Here is a 15,379-nt window from a genome sequence, read left to right on the forward strand (position 1 = left end):
GGGCAGCCTTAGCTTCTTTGGATAAATAAAAGAGGCAGATACTGATTACTTAAACTTTTTTTTTTTTTCTGTGAGTAAAAGCAAGCTCTTCTACTAATAGAGAAAAAAAGAGGTTGGGGCTAGTGCAGAGTTACAGTCCGATGTGTGCCCTCAAAATTCTTATGTTGAAACCTAATCATCAATGTGATAATATTAGGAAGTGTGGCTTTGGGAAGTGATTAGGTCATGAGGGCAGATCCCTCACGAATGGTATTAGTGCCATTGTAAAACAGGACCCAGAAAGCTGTCTTGCTGCTTCCACTATGTGAGGATACAGTGAGAAGACAACATCTATGAAAGGGCCCTCACCAGACACCAAATCTGTTTGCACCTTGATCTTGAATTTCTAAGCTTCCAATACTATAAAAAATAAATTTATGTTGTTTATAAGTTATCCAATCTATGGCATTGCTTTATAGCAGCCCAACCAGCATAAGACACACAGGCAAAGAATATTGAGAAATATTATTTTCTTAGAAATAGTTATGGAGAATAAGAGAAATAGCTGGGCAGAGATTCAGAGTCTGCTGCTAAGTGTTGTGTGGTGGGGTGGAAAGAGGGTGGTTGACATCTAAGAGACTTTGGTACTAGACTTCGTATGGTTTTTTTCCAGCAGCTCTGAGCATGTGTAGAAATTAGCAAATTCAGAAATTTATAGCAATTTAAGATTAGAAAGATGATAAGTTGCCAAAGATATTGAGAGTGCTGATTGAAGAGTTAGAAAGTACTTTTAATAATGTATTTTTAATTGGATGTGTAACACTGCTGTACCGGAACACCAATGAAGTGGAAAGGATTAATAAGCACTGAGAAAAGAGGAGAGAAAATTATTCCTGTAGGGACATTTCACCTGAATGTGGAATCAACAGTTGGCCCTGTTTAGTTTACAGAACTCTGAAACAAGAAGAGAGAAATAGATGACACTTCTAAGGTCATGAAGTCCACCCCCTGCCTCCCACTCACATAATAGTCTCCTTAGAGAGTGTAGAGGGAGTGGTGATTGAGAAGAAAGACACATTCTTCCCTTATGTCAGTGATTCTGGGATTGAGGAACAGCACGGTTGATGCTGGCCAGGCATTTGACAGCCCTCTGCCATCACTCCCAAAGCAAGTAAACAATTCATAAGGTGTTTGGACTATTGTATCTTGATTTTGGTACTCTTAGCTTCCTTAGGTCATATTTGTGTAACATTTCTGTGAGTGTCTGGCTCTCCTATTGGACTGAAACTTACCAATATTTATTTACTAGGCTGCGGTCTTACTCTTTTGCCTAGGTTGGAGTGCAGTGGCACAGTCAGTGTTCACTGCAGCCTCAACTTCTTTGGTGCTGGTGATTCTCCTACTTCAGTCTCACAGGTAACTGGGACTACAGATACATGCTACCACACCTGGCTAGTTTTCTGGGTTATTTTGTAGAGCTAAGGTTTCATCATGTTGCCCAGACTAGAGTCTCAAACTCCTGGGCTAAAGTGATCCACCCTCTTTGGCCTCCCAAAGTGCTAGGATTACAGGAATGAGCCACTGTGCCCGGCCCTGAAAGTTACTTAATATACAGTTATCGTAAATTAGTCATCCCTGCATTCTCTTTCCCAGCACTCAAAAAAGTACTCTATTAAGTACTCGTTAATATTCAATAATGCTTGTTTTATAAAATCAATAAATCCCAATGGCCCTATACTGCAGGAACCTATAGCCTCAGGGAACAAAATGGCATTCTTCTAGTAATGACTTTACATTCTTTCAGCAAGTAGGGTGTAACCATATGCCTATTGATTAAAAGACCAAAAAAAAGTCACAATACTTTTGATTTAATTTTCAAGTACTTGGATTATTTCTTTGGGTTAAAAAATGTGGGAGTTTATGATATATTGTCCCTCACTGTTCAAGGACAACTTCAATGTTCCATGACCACTATTCTGTTATGGAAAATTAAAGGAAACTCTTTTTACCCATTAGCAAAGGCATACATATTATGTGCAAAGAGCACTATCTCTGGAATATTTTTAGTACAGGTTTTGAAGTATGATTATCTCATGACTATGCTTACTTATATTTATATTAGCTTTGCTTTTCTTGCAACATGCAGTTTTGTACAAATGTTTCTCAGAGTTCCATTTCTCTTTTTATTTGCCAGGAATGCATTTCATTCCAAATAGCAGAAAATCAACTAACTTAAGTGAGATTTCTCACTTAATGAGAAATCTGTCACTAACAGACCAGAGCTAGTGTGGGAGCTTCATGAGGCTATCAGAAAGCAGAGGCTTTGTAATACTTTGGTTTGCCATTTCTAGCACATGGCTTTCTACCCCCACCCCAAGTTGCAAGATGATTGCTGTACTTATTTATATACTCCTAGCAAGAAAAAAAAATGATGAAAGACAAAATAGGCAGGCCTAACAAGCCTCTTTCTTTTAAGAAGGCTTCCTGGATGGGCCTGGTAGTGGTTCACACCTGTAATTCCCGGCACTTTGGGAGGCTAAGCTCTGCAAATAACTTGAGGTCAGGAGTCTGAGACCAGTCTGGCCAACATGACAAAAACCTGTCTCTACTAAAAATACAGGCCAGGCATGGTGGCTCACACCTGTAATTCTAGCATTTCGGAAAGTCAAGGTGGGCAGATCACCTTAGGTTTGGAGTTTGAGACCAGCCTGGCCAATATGGTGAAATCCCATCTCTACTAAAAATACAAAAATTAGCTAGGCATGGTGGCAGATGCCTCTAATCCCAGCTACTCAGGAAGTTGAGGCAGGAGAATCACTTGAACCTGGGAGGTGGAGGTTGTAGTGAGCCGAGATTGCATCATTGCACTCCAGCCTGGACAACAAGAATGAAATGCCATCTCAACTATATGCATATATGTGTGTGTGTGTGTGTGTGTGTATGTGTATATATATGTATAAGTATGCATAAGTATATATATATATATAAGTATATACATATATGTGTATATATATGTGTATGTATATATATATGTATATGTATATATGCCAGGCATGGTGACACACTCCTATAATTCTAGCTACTTGAGAGGCTGAGGCAGGAGAATCCCTTGAATACGAAAAGTAGAGGTTCCAGTGAGCTGAGATTGTGCCACCGCACTCCAGCCTGGGCAACAGGACAAGACTCCATCTAAAAAAACAAACAAATAACAACAAAAAGATTTCCTTCAGAGAAGCTCTACGCAGAGATTTCCACTGAACTGGCTGGAACTGGGCCATGTGGCCACTTCTAGACAAATTTCACTAGACAGTGGCCTAAAAAAGGAATTGTGAAAAGGATTTGTTAATATACCAAACATTAATCACATGCCTTTTGCTTTTAATCTTTGATCTCTATATCTGTGTAACACTATCTTGGATACATATGGACTTGGACTCAAATACCATGATTCATATTTTTCATTCAGATTTATCTACATATTTTATGAGGATACTTTAATTAACAGTTATATCAATAATAGCTCATATTAGCCATTTGCTCAGCATTAGAGAAATGCTTGCCATAACAGTATTTAATCTTAATTCTATAGGGTATCAATGATGAAATGGGTCTTAGGTTGAACATGTTACCAGAAGTTTAATAAGTTTATTTCTTTTTCTTTTGATCAAGCATATATTAAACCTATATTCCTCCTTCTCCTCTTCCTTCTTCATGTTTTATTTTTCTATTTTGATCAGTCATTTCTTTGTGAAAGTTCTCACTGGTAGGGAAGATAGTACTATAGCATAGTATTTCTTAAAGTGTATTCAAGTATTGTTAAAAGTGATACACATTAAAATAGTTATTCAGTCAAATAATTTTGAAAACATGGTTTATAAAACTAAGTTTAAAATATTTATTTAGGCAAAAAAGACCCTGTTTCAAAAAAAAAACTATTTATGTGATCATCATTTGTTTTCTCAACTGAAAAGTAAGCTTTCTGACAGTGGTGGCTGAGTCAGTATTGCTCCTGCTTATAAATCCAGGGTTTAATATAGTGTTCTGTACTAAGTACACCATAAGTAATTATCTTTAGTTGAATTTTAGATCTCTTACTATGCTAATGAACAGACTGAAAATCTAAGACAGAAAATGTAGTGTTTAAGTCTCTGCACCAAAATAACTACTGTATAATTTTTAAAATATGTTATAGTTTTAGAATCTGTAATACACACAAAAAATATACAAAATTAAAAAGAAATGCAGTCAAAAGAATTTATCCCAACCTAACCTGTGTCTGAGGTACTTAGTAATTTTTCTTAAAGGCAAACAAACACTGTTGTCAATTTATTACTTTCCAGAAAAGTCTGTGTGTGTGTGTGTGTGTGTGTGTGTGTGTGTGTGTGTGTATGTGTGTGTGTGTGTATACACATACATGAAATTTTACTATTTTTTGGAAGGATACTATGTTCTTGTCCTGTAATTTGATCTTTTCATTAAGCAACTCCTATTTTACTCTATATCAACATATATGGGGTTACTTCATTCTTCCTTTAGCACCAGCCTAGTATTTCTTTGTAAGACCCCAGCGTTATATAGAAAATGCCTATTTAAATTCTCTCTCTCTCTCTCTCTCTCTCTCTCTCTATATATATATATATATATATATATATATATATATATATATGTATATCGTGTTGCACACCTAAGAGTTTGTAGGATAAATCTCAAGACATGGATTAGTTGAGTCAAAGTGTATGTGAATTTTAAAATTTAGTAGATTGCCAAAATGCTCTCCATAAAGGTTATATTACTATATATTCCCATCAAAATGAATAAATATATGTTTCCCCTCAGCCTGGAAAATACTGCATATCATCAGTTCATCATCCATTTCATACAGGTCTCATAAATTATAGTTGAGCTTTTAAATTTATTTAAAGTGGTCTTTTATGACTTTTAAATTTATTCTGATGGTATCTGTAACAATATATCTTGGTTTGGATTTTGTGCTTTTTTTCTATTTTCATGAAAAGGCAACTTTCATTCTTCCTTTCTTCCTTTCTCTAATTTCATAATTTGGTAATTTCTTATATTTTCTTGATTAATTCCTTCCATTTTGTAAATTTGTGTGTGTGTGTGTGGGGGGGGAGACAGAGAGAGAGAAATTGAGATTCCTCTGTATATTTCTTGATTAAAATATACTATTTTAATTCATCATCATAAATAATCAGGGAATTTTAGAAATGAGGAAAAGACAGAGGTTCACAGAGTTTTAACACTTTCCTGGAGGGCACACAGCTAGGTATGATAAAATCTAAAACTGTTTGATTTTAAATCTAAACTGTCCTCACTGCACCAGGAGCTTTCTAATTAAAATCAAAGTGCCAACACAGTTTAATCAATATTTTGTGTTATATTTTATATGTCAAAATATTGTGTTTAAAAGAAAAAAAATTATGCATATCTGTTCACACAGAGAACAGAACAGAAATATTCTCTAGCATAAATAGTCTCTATAACTTCCTTTAAAAATCTATCAGGTTCTAGTTTGCTGATATTCATATTTAAATATTTTCAGGGAAAATAAGGACCTGGCATCCTTAAAAAATAGTGAAATTGGAAGTGGATATTTAAAAGTGACTTAAAATAATTACAATCCCTTATGTGTTAACTATGCATCAGATACTTTCTTAAGCAATTTACTTTAAAAATTCATCCTTACACAATTAGATGTGGCATGAAATATGATAATTTCTACTTTGCAGTTGAGAATCAAAGGCTTAAACAGTTAAGCTGGAGCCTTATATATAAGTCTTATGAGAGCAGAAGCTAGTATTTCAACCCAGGTCTGACATCAAAGTCCTGGCTCTTAAATGAAAAGCTGTAATGTTGTCAAACTTTGTTGAATAAAATCAATTATTTTAATGCTAAATATTTTAATTGATCAAGAGGGAGGGGGAGGTTGAGAGGGATATGAGGAATAATATAAATGGCTGCTTTTCACAGAATGCTTTGACTGACAAAGTGGGTCCATCAGCTAAGAGTTAGATGAGGCTTAGGGTATCTGAGATTTGTTATTATAAACAGCAAAAATGAAGAATTACGAGAGAAATGTAGAAATGCAGAGAAAAAAGATAACTTTTTACCAGCAAGGAAAAGTGCTTCATTCAGTTCCCTTAAGATCATCAGGAGAGAACTAAGTAAGTTCCAGATAGAGTGATTACAATTTAAAGGTAATTGTCATCTATTGATTGGAAGTAGATATTATGTAAATTTTGATATCAAATGCAAACTTTTCAAATATTGTCTTAAACTATAATACTGAAGACTGATACATCCCTAAAAATAGAGAATGCTTAATTTTCTTTTTAAGAACATTAAAGGTAAAATGTAAACAGTAACCATTACTGTTGAAAATTCCTAGGAGATAAATTCCTAGGAGTATCTGCATCAAAATTATATTTGATATTATATTCATTTGTTAACCTTAGCAAAAATTAGTTAAGTATGTTAAAATTTAATTTACATTTACATTTTATAATATGTAAGGAAAGTTCATATATAAATTTTTACTTTCTATTAGGAGTACATAACTAGAACACCTCTTTCTTATTTGTCTAATGGAAATGTACATTCTTTTATCTTCACTGGTCATCAAAGGTGGTAAGACATGGCAGAAAGAGTTTTAGATATAGAACAATATATGGCTGTGTTTGAATCCTGGATTAAGCAACTATGAACAAATATATTGGCATCTCAGTTTCAGTTCTTTTATCAGGAAAAGTGAAAAGCATAATTAAAAAATCTTAGATTTGTAATGAGAATTTCAAATAAGTTGGAAAAAGTGCCTGGCACATGATAGGTATGCAATTATTATAAGCCTAGAACTACCTAATAGGGCATGCCTCTATAGAGCTGATCAATAAAACTTGTGTAACCCCAGAATCACAGTTAAAATAATTGAATAATTATTCTTTCATTCATTTGCTAATTTTGAATGCCAATTACATTCAATGTCAAGCACATTCCAATATCAAGGTCTGAATATTCGCTTTGCCTGAAGTATTCTTTTTCACATACTCATTTGACTAATTCTGTCTTCTTTGGTCATCCTTAAAAATACCACCTATTTGAGTTCGGCTCCCATTTATTTTGTTAATTACTACCTAATACTTTATATTTGTATTTTTTTTATTATGTATATTGACAATGAGATTATAAGCTTCACAAAGGCAGGGAGTTTTTTATTTATATATGGCTTTATAAACAGGGCCTTGAATTTTGTGTGACACATTGCATATAAATATACTTGATCATAAATATTAACCCTAAGAGAAAGGAAGCAAGCAAACAATAAAGAATCTACAAAACAATCAGAAAACAAAATGGTACTAGTAAGTCTTTGCCTAACAGTAATTACATAGAGCAAAATAACATTTTTTTAAAAAACAATTATATTGCCTATTAGAAACTTACTTTACCTTGAAAGACACTTGTAGACTGAAAGTGAATAAAAAACAGTACTCCATGAAAATGAAAACCAAAAGAGTACAAGAAATGCTTAAAAGAGTATTTCAATCAGAAAGAACAGAATGTTAGTGAGCAATAAGCAATAAGTAATCACCTAAAGGTAAAAAGCTCACAGGCAATACTAAATACACAGGAAGACACAAAATATTATACCACTGTAACTGTGGTGTATAAACTACTCTTCTCCCAAGTAGAAATAATAAAAAATGAATGAATAAAAAAGACTACAACTTTTCAAGATATACATAGTATGGTAAGATAAAAATATAAATGAAATTAAAAAGCACAGTGATACATTTAAGGCATATAATGTTCATTAGTTTTCTTTTTGCTTTTGTTTGTGGAAACAGTGGTAAGTTTTTGTCAGATTAAAATAGTGGCTTATATAAGATAGTATTTGCAAACCTCATGGTAACCTAAAAGCCAAAAACATACAATGAATACACAAAAATAAAAAGCAAGAAAACAAATCATATCATTCGAGAAAAGCTAGGAAGGGTAGTAGGGGTAGTGGGAGGGAGGTGGCAATGGCTAATGGGTACAAAAATAATGAGTAAGACACACTGTATTTGATTGCACAACAGAGTGGCTATAGTTAATAATAACTTAATTGTACATTTAAAAATAACTAAATGAGTGTAACTGAATTGTTTGTAACATAATGATAAATGAGGGAATGGATACCCCATTCTCCATGATATGATTATTTCACATTGCATGCCTTTATCGAAACATCTCCCGTACCCCACAAATATATGCACCTACTATGTACATGCAAAATTTTGAAAAACTAAAAATATAATTTTGACTCACCAAGTTCACAGAGTAAATGACAAAATCCATATAATCATTTTAAAAGATAATAGAAAAATTAGTTGGGAAAGTTCAACATCTTTTCTTGATAAAAACTCTAGACGAGTTAGATATAGAAGGAATGTTCTTCAACACAGTAAAGACCATTTATTACAAACTCACAGCTATCATACTAAATAATGAGAAGTTGATGCCTTTTCTCTTAGGTCAGATACTCAGATACAAGTTAAGGATGCCTACTCTCACCACTTCTGTTCAATACAGTACTTTGAAATACTAGCCAGAGCAAGTAGACAAGAAAGAGAAATAGGAGGAATTCAATTAGAAAAGGAAGAAGTAAAATTATGTTTGCTAATGACATGAACCTATATACGTGTGTGTGTGTGTGTGTTTATATATATATATAAATATATATATACACACATATATTTATATACATAAACCTGTGTGTGTACATATATACACACACACACATATATATACACACACACATAAATACACACACGCGCGCACACACACACACACACACACACACACACACACACATATATATATATATATATATATATATATATATAAACCTAGATACTCAACTAGAAGTCTTAGAATAAATAAAGAAAATCATAATAGTTACGGGATACAAAACCAACATGCAAAATTATGTATCATTTCTATACACTAAAAACAAACTGAAGAATTAAAGAAACAGTCCCATTTATAATAACATTAAAAGAAACAATTTACTTTGGATTAAAATTTAACCCACAAGCAAAATGATCTGAATACTAAAAACTATGAAACTTTGATACAAAAATTGAAGATGACACAAGTGAAAAAGTATCTTGCATTTATGGATTGAAATAATACTGTTTTTATATCTATACTACCCAAATTTACAGATTCAATTGAATCCCTATTGCAATTACAATTTCATTCTTCACAGTAATAGAAAAAAAAATCTAAAATTTGTATAGAACCACAACAGACCTTGAGTAGCCAAAGCCATCTTGAGCAAAACAAGCAAACCTATAGTTATCAAAACAACAAGATACTGGTATAAAAACATACATATCAACTTATGGACTAGAATAAAGAGCCCAGGAATAAACTCACATATTTATGGTCAATGGATATTTGACAAAGGTGCCAGAACACAAAATGTGGAAAAGATAATGCAGAAAAAAAGCAACTGTCTCTTCAATAACCGGTGCTAGGAAAAATTAGATATACACCAGCTCAGTAATAGAATTTGACCTTTATCTCACCCAGTATAAAATAATCAACTCAAAATTTATTAAAGACTGAAAATTTAAACCTGTAAATGTAAAACTACCAGAAGAAAAACCTAAAAGTTTCATACAATTAGTTAGACAGTGGTATCTTGAATAAGAGCCCAAACCCAAACGCAACAAAAGCACACATTTACAAATGGAATTGCATTAAACTAAAGAGCTTAAGCACAGCAAAGGAAATATTTCACCCAGTGAAGAGATAAGCCATATATTGGGAGAATATATTTGCAAATTATACATTGGACAAGGGCTAACATACAAAATATATAAGAAACTCCAATTACTCAATAACAAGAAAAGAAAAAACCATATTAAAAATGAGCAAAGGCCTTGAATAGATATTCCTCCAAAGAAGACATACAAAAGACCAAAAGATATAGGAAAAAGGGCTTAACATCTTTAATCAGAGAAGTTAATTAAAAGCACACTAAGATATCATTTCATACCTGTTAAATTGTCTATTATCAAAAGTACTGATGAGTATTGGGGGAATGTGAGCCCTTGCACACTATAAGTGGTATTTTAAATTAGTACATCCACTTTGGAAAACTTCTATCCATTTTCCTTAATTAACTGAAAATAAAATTATGATCCAGTAATCTCACTGCTGAGTATATGTCCAAAGATATTGAAATCAGTATTGTCGAATAAATATCTGCACTCTCATGATCATGGCAGCATTATTCATAATAGCCCAAATATGGAAACAACTGAAGTGACCATCAATGGACAGATGGATTTAAAATTGTGATACATATATACAATGGAATACTATTTAGTCTTAAGAAAGCTGAAAAGTGTGTCATTTGTGAAAACATGGAAAAACTTAGAAGACATTCTGCTAAGTGCAATAAACTAGGCACAGAAGGACACCACCATATGATCTCACTTATATATGTATTTATAAAAGTCAAATTCTTAAAAGTAGAATCTAGAATGGTAGTTACCGGAGGCTGCATATTTGGGGGAAGGGGTCACTCATCAAGAGGTACAAAGTTTTGGTTAGATAGAAGGAATATGCTCTCGTGGTTTATTGCACAGTATGGTGACTACAGTCAATAATTATGTATTGTATTCTTCAAAATAACTAAAATGGAAGAGTTTAAATATTCTCAGCACAGAGAAATGATAAATATATGTTAATTAACTTGATTTGACCATTTCACAATGCATACATATACTGAAACACCATATTGTACTCCATAAATATATATAATTTATCACTTAAAACTCAAAAATCATCTTTTTACATTATTTAATATGAATATGCTGACTCATATTTGCGAATTCATATTTATTTCCTTATTTCAGTTTTCAATATTTTGGCACTTTGAATGCTATAATAAACATTTTTGTATATTAAAATCATTGCCTAATTCTGATAGTTTCCTTAGGATAAAATCCTAGAGCAGAATACCTTGATAAAATGATTCACATGTTATGCCTTATGAAATATTTTGACATAATCAGTAGATTCACTGGTAGCAGCTATCCCAGTAGTCTGCTGCTAATAATTCAAGAGATATTTAATTGAGTATGTAAACTTTTGAATAAAGAAATATGAAATATATACAAAAACTTAAGAGAAATGAGGTGAACTAGGTGCTGGAGTAAGCACTTGTATAAAAGGGTTAAAATCGTGAAGTTGATCACTGCCAGAAACACAATAAGGAAGACAATAGGTAATAACAAGCATAGAAGATTATGGTCAAAACCATAAAGAATAAGATTTTAAAGGTATGTTTTAGCATAGCCTTTGTCTGTTCATGCAGAAGCCAATGAATGCCTAAATAGACAATAGATTAAAATGCCAAATCAACTAATATGACATCTTATTTTCAATGACAATATTAATATAAAGGTGTTTCTAGTGTTTGTGCTATTTAGCCTACATATGCCACCTAAACTGCTATCTGATGACATCTTATTTAGCGTTAGGAAGTTACAAATTTTTTTTTAAACACGTTCTTAAGATATAACAATATGGAATTCCCACATTTTACATTATTAAGTACAAGTCAAGAATTCTAAAAAATTTCCTCTGCTTTTCAAAGCTCAAATCCATGTAACAGTGCTATTAAATTAATCAATACCTTTTAACTATTCATTTATTAAGCATCCAATAAATCCAAAATACTGCCCTAATTGTTATCTGACCTAGAATAAGGCAAATCATTGTTTCTGTTCTTGGAAGATTTTAATCTCTCTGGGAAGAAGAGCTGTAAGTACAGGAAGTAACAATGAAGGTTGAATAAATGTTTAAAGGAAAAGGAAGCAATGCAATGCATACTACTAACATTCCTAATAACAGAGACAGAAATGGGACTTGAATATAAAAGTGAGAAGGATAATTTAATTTGAAGTTCCTGGAAAGATGTTATAGATAATGTAAGATAAGTAGAATTTGAGTAGAGTCAAATGAAAGAGATGGTATTATGTCAGGCAAAACAGCATGCTTAAAAAATAATAAATGTTAAGAAAGCAAGTGTGAAAGAAAAGAGTCATGTTTCCCTCATGGAGAATAAACAGTTTGGCTGAAGGGGATGGTAAACGTAGAAAATCAAAGTCAGATGACATTAAAAGACACAATAGACACATAATACGTTTAATAGCAGACTAAAAAAAGCGACTGCAACTTTTAAAATGTTTCTGCCTAATCAATGTGCATGTGACATTTTAACAATGATCCACATGTTTTGTAAAGAGCTATAAAGACAGGGGTTGATCCATGAATGAAGCTAATTGACACTAACTGATTGTTTTCACTTTAAACCAAAAGGTTCATAAGACGTTTAGCCATTTAGTTCATTGCTACATTGGAAGCACAGTTAATATGAAGAAGCTGTATAAATAGTAGAACACAGGATAATTTAATGGGTTAACAATATTTTATAAACCCAGAAGTTGTGATTCCTAATCCTGCTCTTATAGTTAACAGAGCATGTGGCTTTCTGCATTAATTTCTCTGGTTATAAAATAGCTGTTTTCCTCAACTCTCAAGGGGATCCTACAAAATCAATTGAATAACGATAGATAAGTACTTTGAGCTTCTTGGAGAGAAAACTAAATCTTCTAATTGCCTTCTTCCACCACCTTCATTTCATTTTATAGACTGAAATGGAGTAAATATAAGAGATGGATTAATCTTATCTCCTTTTTTTCCCCCTCAGTAATTTGCTCAAAAAAGGAATTGCCACAGAAATGCAGGACATAACAATTTTGTTCTTAAAAAGTAAACATGATGTAACTAGTAATTAAATGACTTTATGACACATTTAAGAAACGAGACTTAACTTTTCATAATCACAGCTCATAGACAAAACATATATGAAGTATGCTTTTATGTTATAATTCAATTTTTGAATGATTTGTACACATTCTTTTACTTTTCCAGAAATGATAATGTACTTTCACTGATTCACCTATAGTGTTTTGTTCAAATTCAACTTTAATTTATGGCAGAGATTTTTAAATAAATACCTGACAACTGTGCTATCCTTGGGCACTGAACAGTTCTCTGTTAGCACTAACAAATTGACTGTATCTTTTAAGGTTATTGTGGGTATGTGCAATAGGAAGCAATTGACTAAAGCTTACTTACATACCAAGTAGATTTATTACAAAGTTATATGGTACTCAAAACGCAAAGGAAGAACAAAGTAACAAAGTCTCTGTAAAAGCAGTTACCAAGACAGCTCTAGGGATAAGGAGTTCCTTGGTAGTTATAACCAAGGCATTGTCATCCAGTTTACTCATCTCTCATGAAATTCCAATCTGTATTCCTGGAAGGGGTTGAATCTGATTGGCCCCTAGATTCTAACTATTCAAATAATAGTTTGACTCTGTGCAGAAGGCAGGGTTAGATTCTCTAAGGCTGTATCCAAAGTAAAAAAATTTGTTGGGTGCCCAGAATCCACAACGTTTGATGACTACTGGAATTCTTTTGATCAAAGACATTTTAGTTCTCTCTAAACTCTTCTCTATGATATGTTAAAGGATAGTTTAATAAAAACAGCTTTGACAATAATAAGTACCATTGGAAGTATAGATGAGGATATCTGAGACCTAGAAAAAATAAATTTGTCATGACTCAAACCAGTATGTACAAGTATCTTTAAAATTTTAAATGATTGACTCTCTTAAAAGAAGGGTTTTGCAAAGTAGAATAGTAAAGAAAATTAAAGGCAAGAAATAGAACGGGAAATAAAGCAAATGATGGGAAGAGCCAAATTCCAGCATGTCTTTTGGAGTCATCAAAAATCTAGTCTGGAAACATACTAAGGGGCTTAGTTATGAAGATAAAAATACTGAGAACAGATAATATACACTACCAAAAGAAGACATTTTTGCACAATTCAGTTCATATTTCCTATCTGTCATGGAAACTTTTTAAGGAAGAGGCCAAAGATTGATTAAATCATTTTCTTAAAAAGATAGAAGAAACAGAAGTGTGAAGGAGTATTCCTGCATGCAAAGATGTGCAACTGAATGGAAATCCATAGATCTGAGGGTGGATCACAGTAGAGAATGTTTGGTTGAGGATAAAATGAAAGAAAAACATAATTGATGCTCCTGTGGAAGTAGATGACAGCTCACTCAGCCTGGCAGATGCTTCCCTAATATAGATCATGAAACTGTCACAAACGCAAGATATAGTGGTAATGTGGGATTTCAAATGTCTTGATTATCTGCTGGAAGTCTTGTTTTGTGAAAAGCAACAAATCTGATAAATCCTGTAGTGGTTGATAATGTGTTCTCTTCAATAATGTTGTCCCCATATGTCTCTCTGTTCTCTGAATAAAGCCATCTTCCAACCCAAACTAAACCTTTGAACACCACCCAAGAACTCCAATCTCATGTAAACAAAACCTCTTAACATGCTACAGAATGCTTCCTCCTGTTGCTCTTTACTAACACCTGGTTCTTTCCTAAGAAGATGGCTTCACTTTCAGTTTCTTAAGAGGAATTTTCTTAATTTTCCAAATCCTATACTATGCAGAATGTGGAGTTTACTTTGAGAGTTTATTTCATTGATGTACTTTCTAACATCCAGGTTGTTTAATAGAGGGTAAAAATGCAACGTTTTCAGATTGTTGTGATTAAATATTGACTTTCTAATGTCACCCAGTCTCTAAACATTACCCGAACTTCCTTCTATGTGATCCTAACTATCCCCCTTTCCCACTTACTATAGCAGCTATGATAAGCTTTCATTTATGGTAAAGCCCAAACATATCATCTTCCTCTCCTACAAACGGAAGATAGAGATTTTCAAGTGAGAAGTTCTTAATCTTTCATGTCCCCGTGTCAGACAGGATACTTTCAGCTGGAAGTGGCAGAATTCCTTACCAAAAGTGGATTTAATGAGTAAGGATTTTTAAAAATCTTATGTAAGGTAAAGTTCTATAGTAGGTGATCCCAGAGTCAGTTCAGCTGTATAATATTGTCATTAGAGACACAGCCATATATCCACCTGTGACAGATTCAAGAGTGTCCCCTCATGATCCCTGACTTCTAGTATTCATGACTTTGTCTAATCTGTTCTCCTGATGGGTGGGGCAGACATGTGACTTTCTTTTATCCAGTAGAATGTGGAAAAGGTGACAAGATATCACTCTCTTGCATTTGTTATATAATCTTGTAACAGACTTTCTTTAGAGAATCTGCTTGCTAACTTTAAAAAAGTAAGCAACTATGTTTTGTAAACTCCTATGGCAAAAAGCGGAGGGCAGCCTCCAGGTAATAAGGAAAAACACAAGCAAATAGGCAGCTAGAAACTGGTG

Source organism: Sapajus apella, unplaced genomic scaffold (assembly GCF_009761245.1).
Source record: "Sapajus apella isolate SASKATOON/1434 unplaced genomic scaffold, GSC_monkey_1.0 scaffold6, whole genome shotgun sequence".
Taxonomy (NCBI): domain Eukaryota; kingdom Metazoa; phylum Chordata; class Mammalia; order Primates; family Cebidae; genus Sapajus; species Sapajus apella.